The sequence below is a fragment of the Sylvia atricapilla genome, chromosome 13, assembly GCF_009819655.1.
Source record: "Sylvia atricapilla isolate bSylAtr1 chromosome 13, bSylAtr1.pri, whole genome shotgun sequence".
In the NCBI taxonomy this organism is placed as follows: Eukaryota; Metazoa; Chordata; class Aves; order Passeriformes; family Sylviidae; genus Sylvia; species Sylvia atricapilla.
The window spans coordinates 8,600,236-8,619,328 of record NC_089152.1 but is presented as its reverse complement, the minus strand read 5'-3'; the positions used below and the strand labels follow the sequence as shown (position 1 = coordinate 8,619,328).

At 43.3% G+C, this 19,093-nt stretch overlaps 1 protein-coding gene and 1 long non-coding RNA gene across 3 annotated transcripts in view; both read right to left on the bottom strand.

Annotated features, from left to right (window-relative positions):
- The window catches only part of CEMIP (cell migration inducing hyaluronidase 1), a 129,537-nt gene that overhangs the window by 57,784 nt on the left and 52,660 nt on the right, over positions 1-19,093 (bottom strand). The gene's annotated exons all lie outside the window — the stretch shown is intronic.
- LOC136366782 (uncharacterized) overlaps positions 1-19,093 on the bottom strand; it is a 31,910-nt gene that overhangs the window by 2,229 nt on the left and 10,588 nt on the right. Inside the window, exons 3-4 of one of the 2 annotated variants that reach the window (XR_010744579.1) lie at positions 1,557-1,716; positions 207-300 (exon numbers count right to left, since the gene is read on the bottom strand). This is a non-coding gene — a long non-coding RNA (uncharacterized lncRNA). Of the gene's footprint in view, positions 1-206; positions 301-1,556; positions 1,717-19,093 lie in introns of those variants that run through there. The other variant, XR_010744578.1, reaches the window with a different exon arrangement.

The following is a 19,093-nucleotide window of genomic DNA, read 5'->3' as shown; positions in this document are numbered from 1 at the left end:
CCCTAAGCCAAGAAGTTACACTGGCATATTGTGGTGGGAAATATATTGATGAGCACTTCATAACTACGTGTATATTTTTGGATAGGATACACACCACTAATTCTGTTGTGTTTTCCAACTTAATTAAAAGCCAGTGAAACATGAAAAACAATAAAAAGCCAAAGAAACATGATAGAATAAATATATTTACCTCTCTTGTGGAAGATAACAGGCTTTGCTGAATCTAACCTGACAAAACCAGACATTTCAGAGCTGCCCAGCATGTCCGGGATGTTCCTAGAGCACACAAGGACAAGTGATCTGAAAAGAAGAACAGTAATTACTGCATGATTGCAAAATATTGCTTCATTAAGGATCTTCAAGACCTTTAAGCTCCAATTCAGAAAAGTATGTAGGAACATTCTTGACTTTAAGAACACCTAAATCCCCTTATTTTAATCCCATGAAAGATTTCCCAAGTTTAAATCCCCATTTAAATGGTCCTATATTAAACCTGTGCTTCACACAGAATGGAAACCAGCCCAAAGGATTGTGAGTGCATCCCTCCCTAATGGGAGAGGGACACTCAGTTGCTGTGCAGTGCTTAGACTCTGAAACCATCTACATCCTGATTCTGATTTTCAGTCAATCTTCATCCTGCCTTTAGCTCTCACAGATGTCCTTCCAGCCCCCAGTGAGTTGTACCTGCAGTGAGTTGCAGGCACAAGTGGTCACGTTTAGCTGAATGCCTCATTGCAAAACCTTACCAGAAAAACAAACTGAATGTACAGACATTGCATGGATATGTGTCACTTTGTGCACATTGATCCATGTACACACTCATGTGCAGAAATGCAGATGTAATAACTCAGGAGGGTTCAAACCTTTGGTCATGAGCTGCTCAGAAATTCCTTGGACCAAAAGTCTGTTTTCTGGTTGCTTGACCTGCTTCTACCAGCAGCCAAGAATATATCTATCCATCTCTGTTGTTCCACGGTTATGTGGCAACACATAAAACCACAAGGAATGTGGGACAGACACAAACAGAGATGGTGCAGACCATTGCCAGGACCCACGCGAGGCAGGAGAGCCAGCAGGCAGTCAGGACTAGTCATTGGCTCACCCAAGAAAAGTCCCACTGGAAAATCTGGCACACCTATGATTTTCATCTGTCACAAGAGGCAAAAACAATCAGTAAGAATAAACAGAAATGGACTTGTTTCCAAAATGGAAAACTGAATCACTGGCTGCCAGGAAGTGGCTGGACATGGGGAAGGGTGCATGGGACTGCAAGTGTCATTGCAAGGATCTTATCTACTCCATGCTGGAAAATGACTGGCTTATTTAGAGGAAATTGCCAGTTTTCTAGAAAACCTCTTTCTGTCTGCTCTAATCTGTACAATTGTGGGAAAGAAATGTTGCACCTCTTATCTGGCTGATGCTGGGGATTTGTACACGTTTCACTTGTGTCAGATTTCTTCAGAGCACAGGTTTGGTTATGAAACTACATAATTTTCCTTTTTTTGTCTATCAGCCACAGGTTGCTACATGAAGTGGAGTCTCAGCAGTTTTCTTACCCCTCTTTTATGGATGTTTGAGCATATTCAGTTAATGCAAGGACAGCATTTTCACTGGTAACTGTGTCAGAGGCTGCCTTACCACGACTGCTCCTGAACATGCCTCCAGCACCATGAAGAATATTCCAGTGCTGGTGAACAGGAACACTGTGTCATTTATCTGCAACAAAAAAAGCAGAGGTAGGTTATATGGAGGCAGGCTGAGGAGCCTTGGACTATGATCCTGCTCCTCTGTAAGGGAGTTACAAGCAAGGAAAATATCTGCATTTTAAAAATACCTATAATTTTAAATGTATCATTGGTACAGATGAAGTGACATCGTTGATTGTTGGTCAGTGGAAGGAGGAAGCAAAACCCCTTTTCAAAGGGATATAAAACCATGAGCAATGAGGTCATCAGCATCTTCTGTGGATTAGTAAGAAACATATAGGAAGCCAAGAATCCTGAGGGTAAAATGCTTAGTTCAGCCTTAATACAGTTTCCTTTCATGTGGGAGAAATTACTGTCACTGGACACAGCAGATTTGCCCATGGAGCAAGGCAGAGGTGCTGAGACAGCAGACAGGGAAATAGAAATGACACATGCCTTTTTTTGGTTTGTTTTCTCTGAAAATGTAAATATCCAAACCAAACTCTTCCTCCTTGGAAGGCCTGTCCCAGTGCCTCAAAGAAGTTGTAGCAGAAGTAACTCTTGCTCTTCTCCTTTCCTACAGCAAGGACTCTTTCCCCAGGTTACACATCTCAAGATGTGCCATGGTATTTACTTTTACAAAAACCAAAAGCTCTCTGAGCAGCCTGGCACTGGTGTATCCTTCCAAAACCTTGGGCACAGCCCGTCCTGAGAGAACAGAACCTCCACCAAGGAGAGCAACAGCAGAGCAAGGTCAGGCTGTCAGGGCTCTGAACCCAGGATACACAAGGCTGCAATGTATACAGTTTTCCAAAGCCTGCAGACATCAGGAAGTTCACATCCCACCAATCTAAAACATGTATGTCTACAGGGAATATAAGGCCAGACTGAATGTGGGAGCCAAGTGTTAAAAAGTGACTTCTGCAAGAAATCAGAGGATGCTGAATGGAATTTGGGGTCAGGGGTAAGGGAAACATGAATGTCCAGACCATGGGTGGGCAAAGGAGAGTGAGAAGGAGCAAACACAGACAAAATCTTTTGCCTGCCCTGGCTGTCTAACCATCCTAAGTGTGTGAAAGTCAGGTTGCAAGCACAGCAGAGAGTAACCACCCCAGCAAACACATCCACATGTGATCCACTGCCCAAGGGGCAGCTGTGGTGTCTGTCCTGTCCCATCTGCACACTGCAGACCACTCAAGGAGCCAGCACACAGAACACTACAGCCAGCTCACTTAGTCTTTGGGGAAGCTTGAATAAGAAATTTAAAACATCTCCAACTTTCACATTTCATTCAGCAAAGCAAGAACAAAACACACCCTTCTTCATTTTCCAAGTTTTCTGTACCTTTCAAGATTTAGGGTAAAAATCCCTCTTTAGGCATTAACCTTTACCATTTGCCTATACCAGCCTTTACTGCAGCTGGGACTACATGTGTTGAAATTAAAACTCCGTTTAAAAACAACCCTTTGCATTAAAGCCTTAGGAAAGACAAAGGAGCTTTGAGGACACCACACCTGTCCCACGAGTGCTGCACACACAGGTGTCTGTGCCTCACCACGGGGAGGATGCTGCCTCCACTAACACCTGCTTGCTAATGGCTTTGAATCAATTTTTGACGATGCAGCCAGTGCACTAGCAAGAAATCTTGGCTGCTCATATTCCTTAAGGATGCTGTACCAGCTTTGCTTGGCATTTGTTAGTGTTAATTATAATTCAGTAGCACGCAGGCACGTAAGCCTGGGCAGTGTCCTTGAAGAATTATTTCGGTCACTCTTCTCTGTCTAAACAGATATATAAGGCATGTGCAGGGACAATCTGACAGTTCCAAACCTCTTTAGTAGGGAAATATAGGTATTTTTTTATTTTTTAGTGCAATGCCAGCAGAGAAGATCAGAAAAACAAACTTGTTTTTTCCCTCACATCCTTTGTAAACAATGGCTTTTAGTTTGCTTTTTCCTCCCCTTCCTCTACGTTAGAGCAATGGTGTTAATTCTTCTTCTGAGGTGATAAAAGGCCATTTTTTTCCCCTAAGAGCTCAAATCCTCATCTGAATAGAATACAAACTCTCAGTGACTTTAATTGAGTTAATTGTAAGGGAGAACAATGTACTTGCCTCTTCCAAGGGAACTTCCCATTTCCTTCTGCCAAGGCTCAGCAAGATTCTGCAGTAACTCTCCTTGGAGATAATGTTCCCCCTCTTTAACCACTAGTTCAAATGCAGTAAAACACAAAATGCCTTAATGAATGCAGATGTAAACTGGTTTTGTATGTCTGTCCTGCCAAGAGACTGGATCTGGATCCTTATATACTCGACTGAGGGTGTGCTGGTGATAGCAACCTGCAATTACATCAGAGATAACCTTAAAATCAGCTTGCTAACTGTTTTTTAGCAGCCAAACGACACTGGGTATAAATGCTCAGGTGTATATAATCCCAAAAGTAAGAATCCTTTACTCAAATTGTGATCCTGATTCACGTTTAAGTGTTCATTATTAACATTTATAAAAGGATTGCAATGCAGTTTGAAGGGTCCTCTGATCAACACGCTGGCTTGAAGTAAATTGAGTATGGATTTCATATATTTTGCCTGGCTATAAAATCAAGTGCAGATCTGTATGAGCCTGAAACAGTTCTGCAGGATTAGAATGGGGTGAATTTACAGCAAATGAGTGGAAAATCTGGCTCTAGTCTTTCAGTTATTCCTGTTAACCAGAATTACTTCCTGGTTTGAAACACAGCAGCAATGTTGTCCTTTGGAATTCAAAGCTAATCCAAAATAAGCCCTCCCAAGAGTCCCTTTGTTCTGGCTTAAAAGAAAGAAATGGAGGGCAGAGGTGCCATGAATGTGCACCCGCATGCTCCTAGCTGAGCATTTTCTTTGAGGCAATACTTGAAGCCCAGCACAAAAGGCTGCAGAAAATCCCAGCAAAACCATTCACTCTACACAGGTTTGTGATACTGGGCAGATTCACCTCTGGGAATTCCCTACAGCTCCTCCTTAGGGGTCTGCATGGACACTGTGTGACACAAGAGGCTGTTTCACCCTTCAGGGTTGGTACCTGTGGAGCTCCACACGACTGGAAGTGGGACATGAGGTGCTGGGACATGGAAATGAGGAATTGGACATGGACATGGGGAATTGGACATGGACATGGGGAGCTGGGCACCACTGGCCTCTCTGGGAAGGGGTTGGGGCACAGCTTCAGGCATGCCATGGCTGCATGTGTGCCATGATTTTAATCCATTCACAGCCTTGCTGGAAGCAGTAACTGTGTCCTCTCCAAGCCCCACAGGCTCACAGATGAACAAACAGGTACCTACAGATGGGAGCAAACAGAGGGATCAGGGTCCCTGTGTGCTTAGAGGATAAACTGGGTACAGGCTGGAGCTGCACTTGCTAAATTGCACTACTCCTCACATTTCCCAGCATCACAAACCAGCTGTAACAGTTAAACATGGCACACCCATTTCCAAATCCTGCAAGACGACAGACTGAGCTCCCCTCTTCTCCTGGTGTGATGAGACTTTTAGCCCATACCCCCAAGCAAGCAGCATGTGGGGCACACCCCACTCCAGCCCCAGGCAGCCCTGCTGCCCCCAGGCATGGTGACATGCCACCAGAGAAGGAGCAGCAGCTGTGCTTAGGCTGTTCTGCAGAGGGACACAGGTTTGACTGGAATTACCAGCATCAGCTCACTTCTTTGCAGAGCTCAAAGCATGCATGGCACGAGCTCCAAGGCAGCCAGGTCTTCTGGCCTTTGGAGTTCATTTTTATTTCTAGCTCTTCCAAGTATGTCTTCAATCCTGTCCATTCTGCAATTCAGGCTGAGGAAATATTATAAACAGCTCAGTCCAGCTCCAGGATCAAAAAGATACATGAGCTTTACAGGGATTCTTCATTCTATTTCTTTTAAAACTAAATATTTGTTTCTATTTGTCTGGAAGAAAGAATGAGTAAGCTTGGTTCCTTTCCAAGGATCCAGCATGTGGGGTTAAAAAAAGAAGGGGAAACATCCCACTCATTATGAAATAGTCTAAAAAACAACAACAGGAAAAGAAAAAAAAAAGCCAATCCCATAACTTCTGGATTCTGAAAAGCTAAAAAAAAAATAACTGCTGAACTAAACAGAGAATCAGAATGCTGATACTGCCAGAATTCAGTTAGGTTAGACCCATCAGTCTGTACGTGCCAGGTCCAGATGGCTGCTGGCAGCTCATGGCTCTTCCCCCACAGACCCACACGTGTGACCATTTTTCCTGCTATTTAGTAGTAAACAACCTGTTTACAGAATTTGGGCAACCTCTTTTTATTTTTTTTTAAAAAAGGAAGATTAATTACCAAATTGATGTTTCACAATTCCTGTGATGAGAGAGACCTGGCCATCCTCAAGGAACCTGGTTAGCAGGGAAGGCATTCCCGGATTCGATTGCTCATGTGTTATGGTTGAATGAATAAATATATTCCATCTTATTTTCAAATCTGGCATTAGTGGATTGATTCCTGAAGTAGCTACTTAGTCAGGTGAAGAATCATGGGACTCATGGTTAAACCACAAAACACTTTTTTCCTGCCTAGCTATTTTAGCTGACTGAGAAACAGTTTCGTAATATGTTTTTTTAACCAAAGGTGTCCTCAAGTCTCACAAAGACAGTGCAAGGGTTTTAAGAGTCTTCATGACTCCAAAATAAGAACTGTGCTTTGGTGCTCACCTTTTTTCACAAAATCTGATTTTTAGAATGGGATTGTTTTAGAAATCTCTCTTCATGGGCATTAGGAAGAGGTTGAAGCTTCACAAACTGTCTCAGTGTTGGTCACAAGAGGAGCCTTTCTCATGGCCCTTTGGAGTACAATGGGTTTAAACAAATATTTACACCATGCCCACACCTGAAGCAAGCTAAGCAGCAGGGATGCACAAGGAGCCCAGCCCAGCCTAGAAATCAGCCCTTTTCTGAGCAGCACTGCAAATCTCTTCTTGGGTACAGACACAGACCTACCCCAGGAACTCCAGCTTGGAAACTCATTTTGGCCTGAAATCAGTGAAGAGAACATGCAAGGTAGACAGACGTGGATTTTAACTATGAGAAAGAGAAAGGAGATGCTGGGGTGAGAAAAGGACCCCGAGGGTTTGCTGCCCACCCAGGGCACAGCAGGGCTCACCCCGGAGCTCTGTTGGAGCAGAAGAGCCGCTCACCAATTCCATGGAGAGCACTGGCCCAGGAGGGAACATGTGCTGGGCTCTGTGCACTGTCCCTGTCCCTCACAGGGATATCTGCCACCACCTGGAAAACAGTTTCCCTGGGATAGCAGAGGGTGACACGCAGTCAGCCTCCTCTATCAGCAGAAAGGGCAGGCAGGGGCAAAGGGAAAAAATGCACTGGAGGGCTTGAGTACAGGAGAGATGGTCTGCAGCCAAGAGTACAGTCTTCAGGGGAAAACAAAGAAATGTTCTTTGAGGTTCTCTTTCTGCTCTAAAAAAACACAACAAATCCTCAAAGCCAAAGAAAATCAGATTTTTTGCTTTGTCTGGAAACAACGAAGGTCTGATCCAGGGACCCCGGCTGACCTCCAAGGACTTTGAGTCAGGTGCCAGGATGGCTTAAAAGCTGGGATTTTCTCTTCCTTGCCCCATGAGGCTGAGGTACAACCAGTCACAGACCCACTCGTGTCTCCTGAGGCAGTCAGTTCACCCAGAGCTGCTGCAGGAGAGGGAACCAGCATCCAGCAGACATTTCACCAGGGGCACAGATTCAGGAATTAGAAAGTAATCTCTGACTTGAACCAGAGCCACAGTCTAAAGAGACCTGCTTCCTCCACTTTACAGCAAAGTTTATTATTATGGTTTCCATTAAATCTCCTTCTCCCTGGCTGTTTCTTCAATGTCAGTTTAGAATAACTAAGGATAAAGTTAAATCATCTTTTAACTCCTGTTTCCCCAAATTTTGGAATACAAATTTACAAAAAAATTGCCCCTATGTTTTTCCTTCATCCTGTGATTCCCACTGCCACCCTCTTTCAGAGAAAAAAAGGCTCCAAACTAGAAACTTTTGGTACAAGCCTTAGAGCCAAAGCTGCAGATGTAGCACAATTCTTACATTGATAGAAAGGATCTCCCACAACAGATCCAAACATCCATTCCTGTCTGGGAGAGGCACTTGTGCTGTGCAAAGCAGAAAGCCACATGAAGTTTACACTTGAAAAGAAAAACTAAACACCAAGATAATTAGCCTTTTTGGGTTTTTTCTCCTTCCTCCCCTCTTAAGTGGCTCAGCATGTAACACCAAGAGGCTTGAACCATGGTTTGCTTTCCCTGTGTCACAAAAACCTTCCTGGGTTTAAATGTATCCTTTGAACTACCTGCATTCCTGGTAAAAAAGGAAAATATAAATTTGGCTTAGAGAAAGAAAGCACCACCTCCATCATCTGCCTCTCTGCATTCTATAAAGCTCAGGAAGTCAAAATTTTTCCAATGGACTCCCTGAAGTGACCCGTGACCCATCCCTACCTGCAGAACGATAAACTAGGGGAAACCACTTCATTTTGGTGAAATCAGGGGATCTGCATGCCTGGACCTTTACTTTGCTTTACACATGGACAGCAATAAAGGAAAGTTATTTCGGCCTTGTTCTGGTTTTTTCATTAAAACAAAACAAAGCTATCTACAGGATGGAAGAGGGGACAGGCTGTTCTAAAATAATAAATCAAAACCACACAAAGACCCCTCAGCTTAAGCCAGATACTGCCCTCTAGATGTTAACCAACTCCAGCTGTGTCATAACACAGGACAGCTCAAAAATGGATATATTTTCAGATGATCTGGCCCCCGACTAGAGGAAATGAAAGAAATGCACCAGAGCCATATTCATGGAATATTTTTAGGATAGAGTCCCAGGACATTTGGCTGTTTCATAAGGGTGATTTGCATTGCATTAGCACATTTCATCCCCTGAAGTCACCATCACAAAAAGAGCTTGTCACTCCCCCAGATGCTGGGAACCAGCTTTGGTGCTGTACTACACTGACTGCCACCTCCCTGAGGAATGAGAAAGGCATTAGACAAGGAAACTAGAGGGTGAAAGAATTAAAAAAAAAGATGAAACAACCACAGCTGTGACCATCTTGAGTTGTCAGGTCATTTGGGAATAGAGTGCTACAGTCTAGAGTGCACGTGAGCAGGCTGAATGAAGCAATGAAATAAATTACACCAGGATTGAAAAGATCAAATGAAAAGCACCTACTCTGGAGTTTGTGGAGGAAGAGATGAAAATAAGTTCTTTCCCATAACACAGTGCTTGGGATGAGCTGCAAGAAGCAAAGGTATTAGAACTTATTCTCTGTGTAAATATTGGGAAGATTAAGGGGGTTATTTTCTCTTTAAATTAGTGGTATTTAACAGTTTCCTGTTTAGTTCTGCACTTCAGTTCTGTTTCCTCAGCTTGTACAAAACCCACTGTAAACCCTCTGAAATACCTGTCTGTGTGGCTGAGCGAGGTGCAGCATCTCCAGGAAAAGCAAAGGAAGAGATGTCAGCATAGGATGGCTCCTGTGACTGTCTCACAGCTGGGCAGAGGGTGTGGGTTAGAGCCTGTGCTCCAGCCATTGCCAAAACTGAGGGAGAGATGCAGCCTCAGGAAACGAGCATGGGTAATCAGTAATCAGTAATCAGGCAGGGGTTGTCTGGGGCATGGAGCTCAAAGTCAAACTTTGACTTTGTATGTGTATCTTCCTCAGCCACTGCACCGCCACCGAGGACCTCCTGGCTGGTTCCCAGTGCAGGAAGCCTTCTTCTTTTTCAGGGTGGTCAATAAACTCTGGGTCCTACAGCATTTCTCTGCTTAAACCTCTCAATTCTGTATTATTTAGCAGCTGCTGCTCTGAGGTGAATCTTTGCAGGCAGAATAAGAAAAATTTGAGCCAGCCTAAGCATCTTGTAGAGGAGCCCTAGTTTTAGCACTCCCAGTATTGGCACATCAAGAATGTCACAGGTGTGGGGGGACACACACAGCACTGGCAAGGACTGAAAACTGAATTCATGGTAGATCCCAAACCACAAGTTCAAAGTAATTTTAAAGCCCTGAAGGCTGGGGAGCATATATAGCTTTAGATGCTTTCATGCTTAAAAACCAGCACAAAGGAGACAACAAATGCACTCAAAACTCAAGGGATAGAAGTCAGATGTGATAAATAAAATGCCAGTGGAGCAATACACAGGACCACTTTTTTGTCTTCTACTTTCATTCTTAGGAGTTTCTTGGAAGAAAAACAAATGAAAATATTTTTAGGTAGAAAGTCTAACATTCCAGTGTAAATAAAAATCATACTAATATCTTGCTCCAGCATTACATCACTAATGTGTATAGAAAACTAACTTGAGATATTTAAGCTATTTGCACCCCAAAACTAAATAATTGTGTTCACAACCTTTTCTAGTGAAAAGGTTCATTACATTTTATAAATAAGAAACATTCTTCTTTCTTTTTTTCATTCATGTTCCTAATCAAGCCAACATTTTATGTTTTTTATGACAAATTTGGCCTTTGAAGGAGGAAAGCTTCATATACACTAGCAAAAAGTCAGTGTTTAGTGGGTCCCCACTGTTTCAAATATTACTTAGAAATTTTTTGAGGATCTGCTGACACCAGACTGTTTAAAACCTGATATTTCTGCCCTCTGTTACTGTCATTCAACAATCCCCACAGTGCACTTCATGCATTTTTACCATTGTGTTTATCCTGCTTGTTTTCTTCTGGATGAAACAAACCCAAGGAGTCTTTGAGGTTTTTTTTTTCACCAAGAATATTGGCATTTGCAGTTCTGTCTCTTTCAGGTAAAGCGAAAACATCACACAAAGTGTTTTAAAAAGTGTTCTGTTTTGGCAATGAGCAGGATTCCTGGGATAAGCAAAATCATAAAAAGGACAAGGGAAAGGTAAAAAAGCAGGCAAGAGGTTTCCTGTTCTTGGGCCTGTGGCAGATAGAGATCTGCACGTACACACATCCATACCTCATTTACAGCCCTCAGAACACAGCTCCAGTTCAACCCTGAACTCTCAGAAGCAAAGACACTCCGAGAAATGTGATCAAGCAGGCAAAGGAGGGGAGACCTCTGTGAGTGATGGGATGTAAAGGGAGTCACGTAACTTGGAGATGAGATTTGGCTGGAATAAACAGAAAAAAGGGAATGTCTGGGGCTCTGTCTGCCTGGGAGAGGATGAATAACACTTGTTCAGTATTGTGAGCAACACACAATATTGGCTACAGCAGGTGGATTATGAGTTCTGGGCAAATGGGTGTCATCTGCTGCTGGATTTTCTGGTTATCCTGCATGTCAATCCTGGCTGTATTTCAGTAAAGGGAACCTCTAAGCTGATGAATACTTTTCTAGAAAACAGCTCTACCATGTTTATTGACATGGTGTGTCACACAGCTGATGAACATGGAAGGGCACAGTCCAAATCCTGACCTCACTGATGAAAATCTGGGGTAAACTAACGAGGGAATGCCATGGAGTACAACTGAAAATTACATATTTTTTTCCTTGGGCTTGAAAAAACAAGAGAGTTCCATCCAGTGAGTCAGTCTCCCCCAACTGTTTTTACTCCTATTTAAAAACAACCCCTCTGACATTTTGGTCAACATCTATGTGAGCTGAACTTTCAAAGGGAGGGAGAGGACTGGGAATTGAAAACTTTCCCGTTCATAATATGGGAACCAAGCAGAAATCCCCACATGCTGCTTTGGTAAGTTTGTCTCTTACAGACTGAAGTTTAAACTTCAAAGGACCCTAAAAAAGGCATAGCCCCTATTTAGCCTCCACCCCTCCCAAGAATAAATCACAGGAGTTCAGTGCTTCTTGCTCTCAGTCAGGATACAGCTGTTTTTCTCTCAAAAAATTTCTCCCAACAACTTGCCCAGCACTTGGCTGAATCTCCTCTGGCAAAAAACCTGCTTTCAGGGCAGGTCACCTCATCTTCAGTCAGCAACACTGGTTGGGAAAGAGGAATGAGAAATGGCCACACATGTCACTGGTGCTGAGAAGAGCAGAGAAAGGGCTGCAGAGGATCTGGCCGTGTCTCTGCCAATTTCTCCCGGTTCAAGCTGTTCTCCTTGAACCTCCATTCCTCACCATCTCCCTGCAGCTGTTTCTCACTCCTCTTTTCTTAAATTTTGGCTTTTTTTAAAGTTTTCTGCCTTCAGCTCAAGTCCAGTAAACACACACAACCTCCCCCAGTGACAGACATGGCTATTGGGTGAACATCCAGCCAATTTTCTCGGGGCCTTGTTACTGAGGTGGACTCTTCTGGAGGAATGCTTTTTGCAGGGATTGTAACAAGTCAGGTGTGTGTTTAGCTAACTAGAGTCAAGTGTATTGGGGTTTAAATGCCTTTCCTAAATACTGCTATTTAGGAAATGCCATTAAAAATTCAAAAGCATAGGCGATATCTTAATATAAATTAAATTTTTTTTATCCACATGTCCTTAGGCGAAAAGAATGATCTTTGGTTTTGTAAAGCTCAATGAATTACAGGAGGGATTTGCCCTGAGGTACAGATCTGCTGATGCTCATGAAACCCAGGTCTGACTCAGACAGCACTTGGCTTGCAGACAAATGTATTCAAGCAAAAATAAAAACTTCCTGCGTTTAAACACAGTACATCATTTTATCATCTCTTTTCCCACCATACTTGTTTCATGGAGGAATCACATGCCAGTTTAATTCCTACCTTTTTAATGTCTTCCCAAGTTCACTACCACTATTGTGTATTTTATATTTTCCTGCTGCTGCGCCTTGGATGCACACCAAGGCAGGAGATGCTCCCTCAAGACCCCCAAGCCCCACTCCCTGAGCCAGGAGAGGGGAAAAAGCAGGGAAAACCCCTCAGGTTTCACATACCAGGCTGCAAAGTGACAAGCAGCCTGGTTTGCCACAGCCATCTGGGACTGTCTGATGCCCAGATTGCTCTAATTCCTGCTCTAATGTGATCATCTCAGGAATGACTTGTCTCCTCAGAGCCACCTTGTTAGTCCCAGCTGCAGAGGACAGGGACCAGCAAGGGAGCAGGTGAAGAGGGAAAACTTCAGGTCTTTGGGATGGCTCAGACATGGCATTGCCAACACTGGCTTCACCCAACTCTACTGAGTGGTGCAATCTGCAGCCTGGTGTTCTGGCAAGTGTTTCTGCTTATTTCCAATTATAAAAACAAATGTATATAAATCTTGTGGCTTTCATCCATGGGGTGATCTGTGGGTAGTTTAAGGGATTTAAATAGACAGGAGGGAATTCAAATATATCTGCTGACTTCTGTGTTGTGTGGATGATTAACTCTGAATCACAGATGTTATCAGGAGGGGCAGGCTATGAAACCCAAGTAGCACTTTATTATTAATGGAAGTAGTGGTGGTGTTCCTTGTATTGCATCCAGATCTAGAGGATGGAGGGGTCAGAACTCCTGCACATACAAGAACAACAAAGCATTCACAGCATTCAACTGTGAGCTCCACTTTAAAATACTAATTATGCCTTCCTGAGCATTTATTAACCTGGGAAGTGAGAGGAAAAGCTCATCTGGCACTAATCTGAAAAAGAAACAATTTAGGAAATATCTCTAAACTGGGCAAGACTGCAACAAGCACATTCTAGCCTTGTCTTGTTATCTTTGTTTTTCTCCAGACCTTATCACCACTAAAGAATTTAATCAGAAAAATGACAAGTAGCTGAAAGTATGAATCAGACTGGCACTGAATAATAAGCCATAGGAAAAAATCTACCTACACAACCTTGGCAAATACAAATATAATGAGTCCCCCAGAGTCTGAGTGCAGACTTGGACTGTGTAAGTTTCCCTGCACTGAGATCTCCACCTCTGGATGGGTTGCAGCCTCCTGGAGGATTTGTGTCACCCAAGGTCAAAAGAGTCCAGATTTTTTAAAAAGAAGTTTAGACACAGGCTCATTTTGGGGTTTTGAATTTTCAGATAATTAAGGTTGTTCACTGGTGAGCACGATAACAAGCCCCTGCACAGGTCTTCAGCCCATGAAATTGAGGAGTTGAGCAATGAACCTGTGCCCATCCCTGCACAAACAGCCCAGCAGGAGAAAGGCTGCACACATGGCTGAGCACTCACATGGGCATCTACCCTTCTGTTTGCTGTTGACAAGAAATTTGCCCTTCCCCTTCCTAATTTTCTTTATAAGACTCTTAAAAGTATCCAATTCCTTCATCAAGGCACCAAAGAACACCAATATGATGAGCTTCACTGTACACCTCCAGGCACATTTCCCTGAATTCTCCCTGTCAAACCACAGCAGAGAGCCCTGACAAGGGAAAACCCTTGCCTCTGAGCCTTAGCAGACCGTGTGTAAAGGTATTTCCCTGTTCTCATTAAAAGTAAGGAATGCTTCATCTAACTGCCACTGCTTTCAGGCTGCCTCAGCAACATGACTTATTACACTACACTTCAGATATGTGCTTTCAGGAGATATAATTCTTATCTTTAGATCTGCTGATAGCACAGTAAGCCTGGCTGACTTACTGAACAGCCCTGTGCCTTTGATAATAGTATTTGCCTTTGCTGCTTCTGTGATTAGAAAATTTGCACAGGCACAAAGCCTGGGTCATTAAATTGAAGGATTAAATTTCTGACTTTGATTACTGTATGAAGTGCCAATCTTTGTACTGTTCTCCAGCACCCAAAAGAAGGCACTTACTCCCAACCAAATAATGTTTTCCATCCTCTTCTCCTGGATTACCAGCCTCTCCTCCATCTTGTAACAAGCCATGTTTTCTATGGACCTTTGTGCTTCAGGACAATAATTTTGAAGAAAGCCCTCAACTAAGTCTTACAGATAACTCTCAAACTTCTGTGAAGCAGAAAAAAATACCACCAGCTCTGCCCCTCCCCCTCTAAAAAAAAAAATCCACCACAGCCAACACCACTCTCCCAACAAACAAAAAAACCCAAACCAAGTCAACCAACCAAAGGAAAGGAAAAATATCAACAGCTTGGAGAGGGTGAAGGTCATGGAAAACACTCCAACAAAGAGACAAAATCCATGGAGAATGGATCTGAGGGTACATAAAGGTTTTGCACACAGTTTTTTCTGCCTTGAAAGAAACCCTCAGCACATCTGGACTGATTCTGGAGCACACTTCATTCCTAGGAATTAAAATTCCAGCCTGTGCTCTCCTGTTCACCTGCTAAAACATTCGGAGTTACTTGCTCTGTGCTGCCCCATTCCAGAAGCATCAATGCCCATCCTCCTACTCATCCTTGCAGGGAAACTCCCAGGAATTAAACAGACAAATCTTATCTAGTGCTTAATCAGGCATTTCTGCTGAGCCTGCAATGTTCCCCGGCAGCCTGAAAACACAACCTGCGGGTCTCCACCACGGCTTTGTGTTTGCCCATCAGTCAGTGAGAGACACAGAGCCCCTGAGAGATGCAGACCAGTCCATCTCTCCCTGGGAGTGATGCTGGAAGGTTGGAGCAGCCTCTTCGTGGCACATGGCAGCGTGTGGAGACACAGGAATTCTGTTTGGTTCAGCCACATCATTTGATGGAAGCAAAGAAACTGAAAGATTACTCTAAACTTGGTTTGGATCAGTGAGAGGGAGGGAGGAGGGAAGGAAGGAAGGAAGGAAGGAGGGAAGGAAGGAAGGAAGGAAGGAAGGGAGGGTGGATCTGCTGGGTGGCTGTGCTGTAACTGGTGTCCTCCCTCCTCCTCTGAGCAAACCCACCCCAGCAGTGCCTCTGAGCTCACTGGACAGGATTCCCAGCTCGCAGGGCTGCCAATTTCAGCTGAGTCATGTGAATTCATCCCCACCAGCTCCTGCCCACCCCAGGAATCTGGGCGTTCCAGCCTTCTAACAGATGTCTGGACTGGCACAAAATCCACTGGGTCTTTCTACAGTACCTCAGAGGCATGGAAAGTGTTAATCATGCAAGTATTCAACATTACTGCTATCCAAATCCTGGTACACATCTCCCTGTCAAATTCCTTATTTCCCCTCTGACCTTCCTTTAGCCAGCCTAGTGCAGAGCCCTCTGGAAGCCTGCAAAGGCAGCATCCCAGATATGGCCATCGATCAGCTTACAGTGCCAGGGCTGAAAACACTTTAGCTGATCACTCAGGTTATTTCTGAAAGTATTAACCCTAGAAGATTGTTACTACAGTTCGTGCAAACATGATTCAGTTTGCATCTCATGTTTGGCCCAGATATTACAATATTAAGAGATCATTTTTGGAGGTTATGAAGTATTTTGAATTTCAAAAGAACAGATAAAACATAAAGCCACTTGAGACAGGTAAAAGTCTGTTTTTCTATCTCTGATTACTCTGGGCTCCACAGTCTGAGATTTCTTTCATTCCAGAAATCGTTGGAATACAATGCTTAGTAGAGGTCACACATGAAATTGCTTAGGCTGGCACTTATTTTCCTTCAAACTCCCAAAACCTCATTTTCTCCTTAATTCCTTCATCTTCCATGGGAATCTTATGTCTCCATATTTTTCCAAGCAGTCTGGAGATTTCACTGTTGCATCAGCCTTAAGTCTCACACTAGTGAGCATCCAGCATCCTTGAGGTGTTGACAGAGCACCCACAAAATTCCTTCCCAATTATTTTTTAGCAAGATGCTCTAAACTAAATGAAGTAAAATTGTGGTTTTCCTTTGTTACAGTATATTTCTTGCTTGTGATTCTTCAAAACAAATACCTTGCCAACTCTTTCTGGATCAGAAAACTCTACAAACCTTTGCCCAGTTCAAATAACTGTTTTCATACAAGACAAAAGGAACCACAACCACATTGTGGTTTTCAATAGTAAAATGTAGTTAAATTGATACTTGAACGACAGCTAAAGTTAAAGCTGAACTTTACCAAAGCCCTGGTCCTGCCTTCAAATTTAAATTCATGCTTGAAGTTCATGGGCCAAAGCTTTGGCAAGTGTGGGCTGGCCATCAGTGACTTGGCAGAAGATTTAGCTCTGCAATTGCAAGGAGAGAGCTCACCATTTAAGACAGATAAGAATTGCAAAAGTCAAGTTGTCCATGAGCAACTAGCAGGTTTTCCTCTTCCTTAAAGTGTACAAAGATACATTAATACAGAAATATAAAACAGTGATTTAATACTGGTAATTCCCCTGTGACAGGAGTGTGCAAACACTCATCATGCAGCAACTCAGTCATGGCCCTACAGCTAATCCATCTTTAAATCAAGAGGCCTAAGTGTGTGTCACCCCCTGAAATGGGCATGTGTAAATGGAAAAAACCTGCCTTTCTCAGGTGCATTCCCATGGGCCTTCATAATGGGATCAAATAACAAGATCTTTAGATTCTTTTTTCAGGTCTAAAATTCAGGGGAATTAAATAGAGCTCAAGCTCAAAACTATCCTATCAAACCCACAGCAGAGACACTGCCAGAGGAGCAGAGGATGGGTGTGGGGTTTGGTGGGTAATACTGGAGGGAGTTGGGAGCCCTCCAGGTTTACCAGCAGAACATGCTGCTTCATGTCCCCAGTGCCTTTGCCTTCTTGCATGCCAACTATCTCAAACCTCCTGTGGAAACCCGAGCCTCTGTTGTGTGTAATCAGGTCAGGTTTCACTGGCAAACCTCTGGAGTTTTTACCACAGTGTGTTTTTAGCAATAACTGAGGATTCAGACAAACTGCAGAAGCAGGGTGGTGGCCAAGCTTTCTTGGGGTGCTCATCCCTTGCAGCATCTCCCCTGTGCAAACCATGGCCATGCCCACCCCTGCTGAGCTGACTGGGCTGCAGGACTCTCTCCTGACAGTGGAACCAGTGCAAAGCACAAATAATTTCACTAAAATAAGAACAGTACTAAAAAACATAAATAAAATCAAACAAAATGAAGGAGATTGCAAGGGAAAAAGAAGCATCTGAAATGGATATACCCTGTCTTTATACAAGGCTAAGAAAACATGGGAAATAAATATAGCACAGCCTGCAATCTTGCTGTGCTGAGACCTAACATTTTAAAGCTTTAGTTAGAAAGATGCAATAATTCCAGTGCTGTTTGGATTACAGAAGATGCAAAGTTCTGTGCACATTCTGATGTATTTCTGCACTTTATATATGTGGGAGATAAATTATGTGTGCAGCGACTAGTACAAATAAATGAACCAGAGCCAGAGTTCTTCTGGAGGGATTTCAGGGACAGCAGGCCAGGACTTATTTGGATTCTATTTCAAAACTTTCTGGAAAGAGAAACCCCTCTGCACATCAAAAAAGCTGGAACAGACTGAAAGCAGAAGCATCTCGCTGCATCAGTTAGTGTCAACCTTTAAAACCTTGATTCCACCTTTGAAAGGTCACTCATGAAAATTTTGGGAAAACCATAAAGCTCCAGACCTTTGGAAAACAGCAAGTTTTCTATCAATGTAGGACAGTACCTGTTGAAGTTGCTGGGGTCCAGGATGATATCTTGAGGTGCTCTGCCATGGAGGATATAATCCTGCTCGAGCATGACAACAGGCTGGCACTGCTGGAACACGGCTCCTCCATGGGATGGGAAAAGAATCCTGCCCTGGCAATGGACAAAGTCAGGTTCCTGGGGCATCTGGGCTGGATATAAAGCTGAGGGTGAAAGGAGAATGACAAACATATCCATTAAACCAGCCAGGCACAGCCATAACATGTGCATTTGATCATCATTGCCTGTAAATGGTTTTTGCCAATGAGGAGTTCAGAGCATTTGGAAAGTCACTGAAACATTTCCAGTTCAAATAAAAAAGGTAAACCAGAAATAGCATCTGCAGCCATCCATGGGGACACCACGAAGTGAGATATGAGATGTACAGTGCCATAAAAATGTTCACTATTCAAAATCTTTAGGGAGAAGGGTAATCAAGGAAGCATCACAAAGTAACTCTGTTTTTATGAATTCAAATAACTGCACTTTAAAAACAGGCTTATTCCATTGAAAATACAGAAAACTGAAGTTATTTCAATGGGCTTTGGACTAGGTCCAGTTGTCTAATAGAATCCACATCTTTGCTCTCAAGTAGCAGGATAGGCTAAAATTCTGTCTGCTAAAACTTGATGTCCTGACTCTATGACCTTAAAGACAAAATGCCAAAGTCCAGGGCTTCAGCAAAGCTCTTCTTGCAGGGACCCAGAGATGCCTCTGACCTGTAACTCAGCTCTACAGACCAATTACAGAACCACACTCCACACACTTTTTCTGCCCTGCCATCACTCAGACAAAGGTTTTCCACTATGAAATCCCAGTGCTAAAGGAGGATGCACAGCTAGACATACAAATCTGTCTCTGCACACAGGGCTGTTTCAGGCCACTTGTCATGTTCCCTGAAGGGTTTCAGATGCACAAAGGACAGATGAGGACATCTATAATCCTGCTGCCTTCATTCTCTTACAGTGTAGAGTAACACTC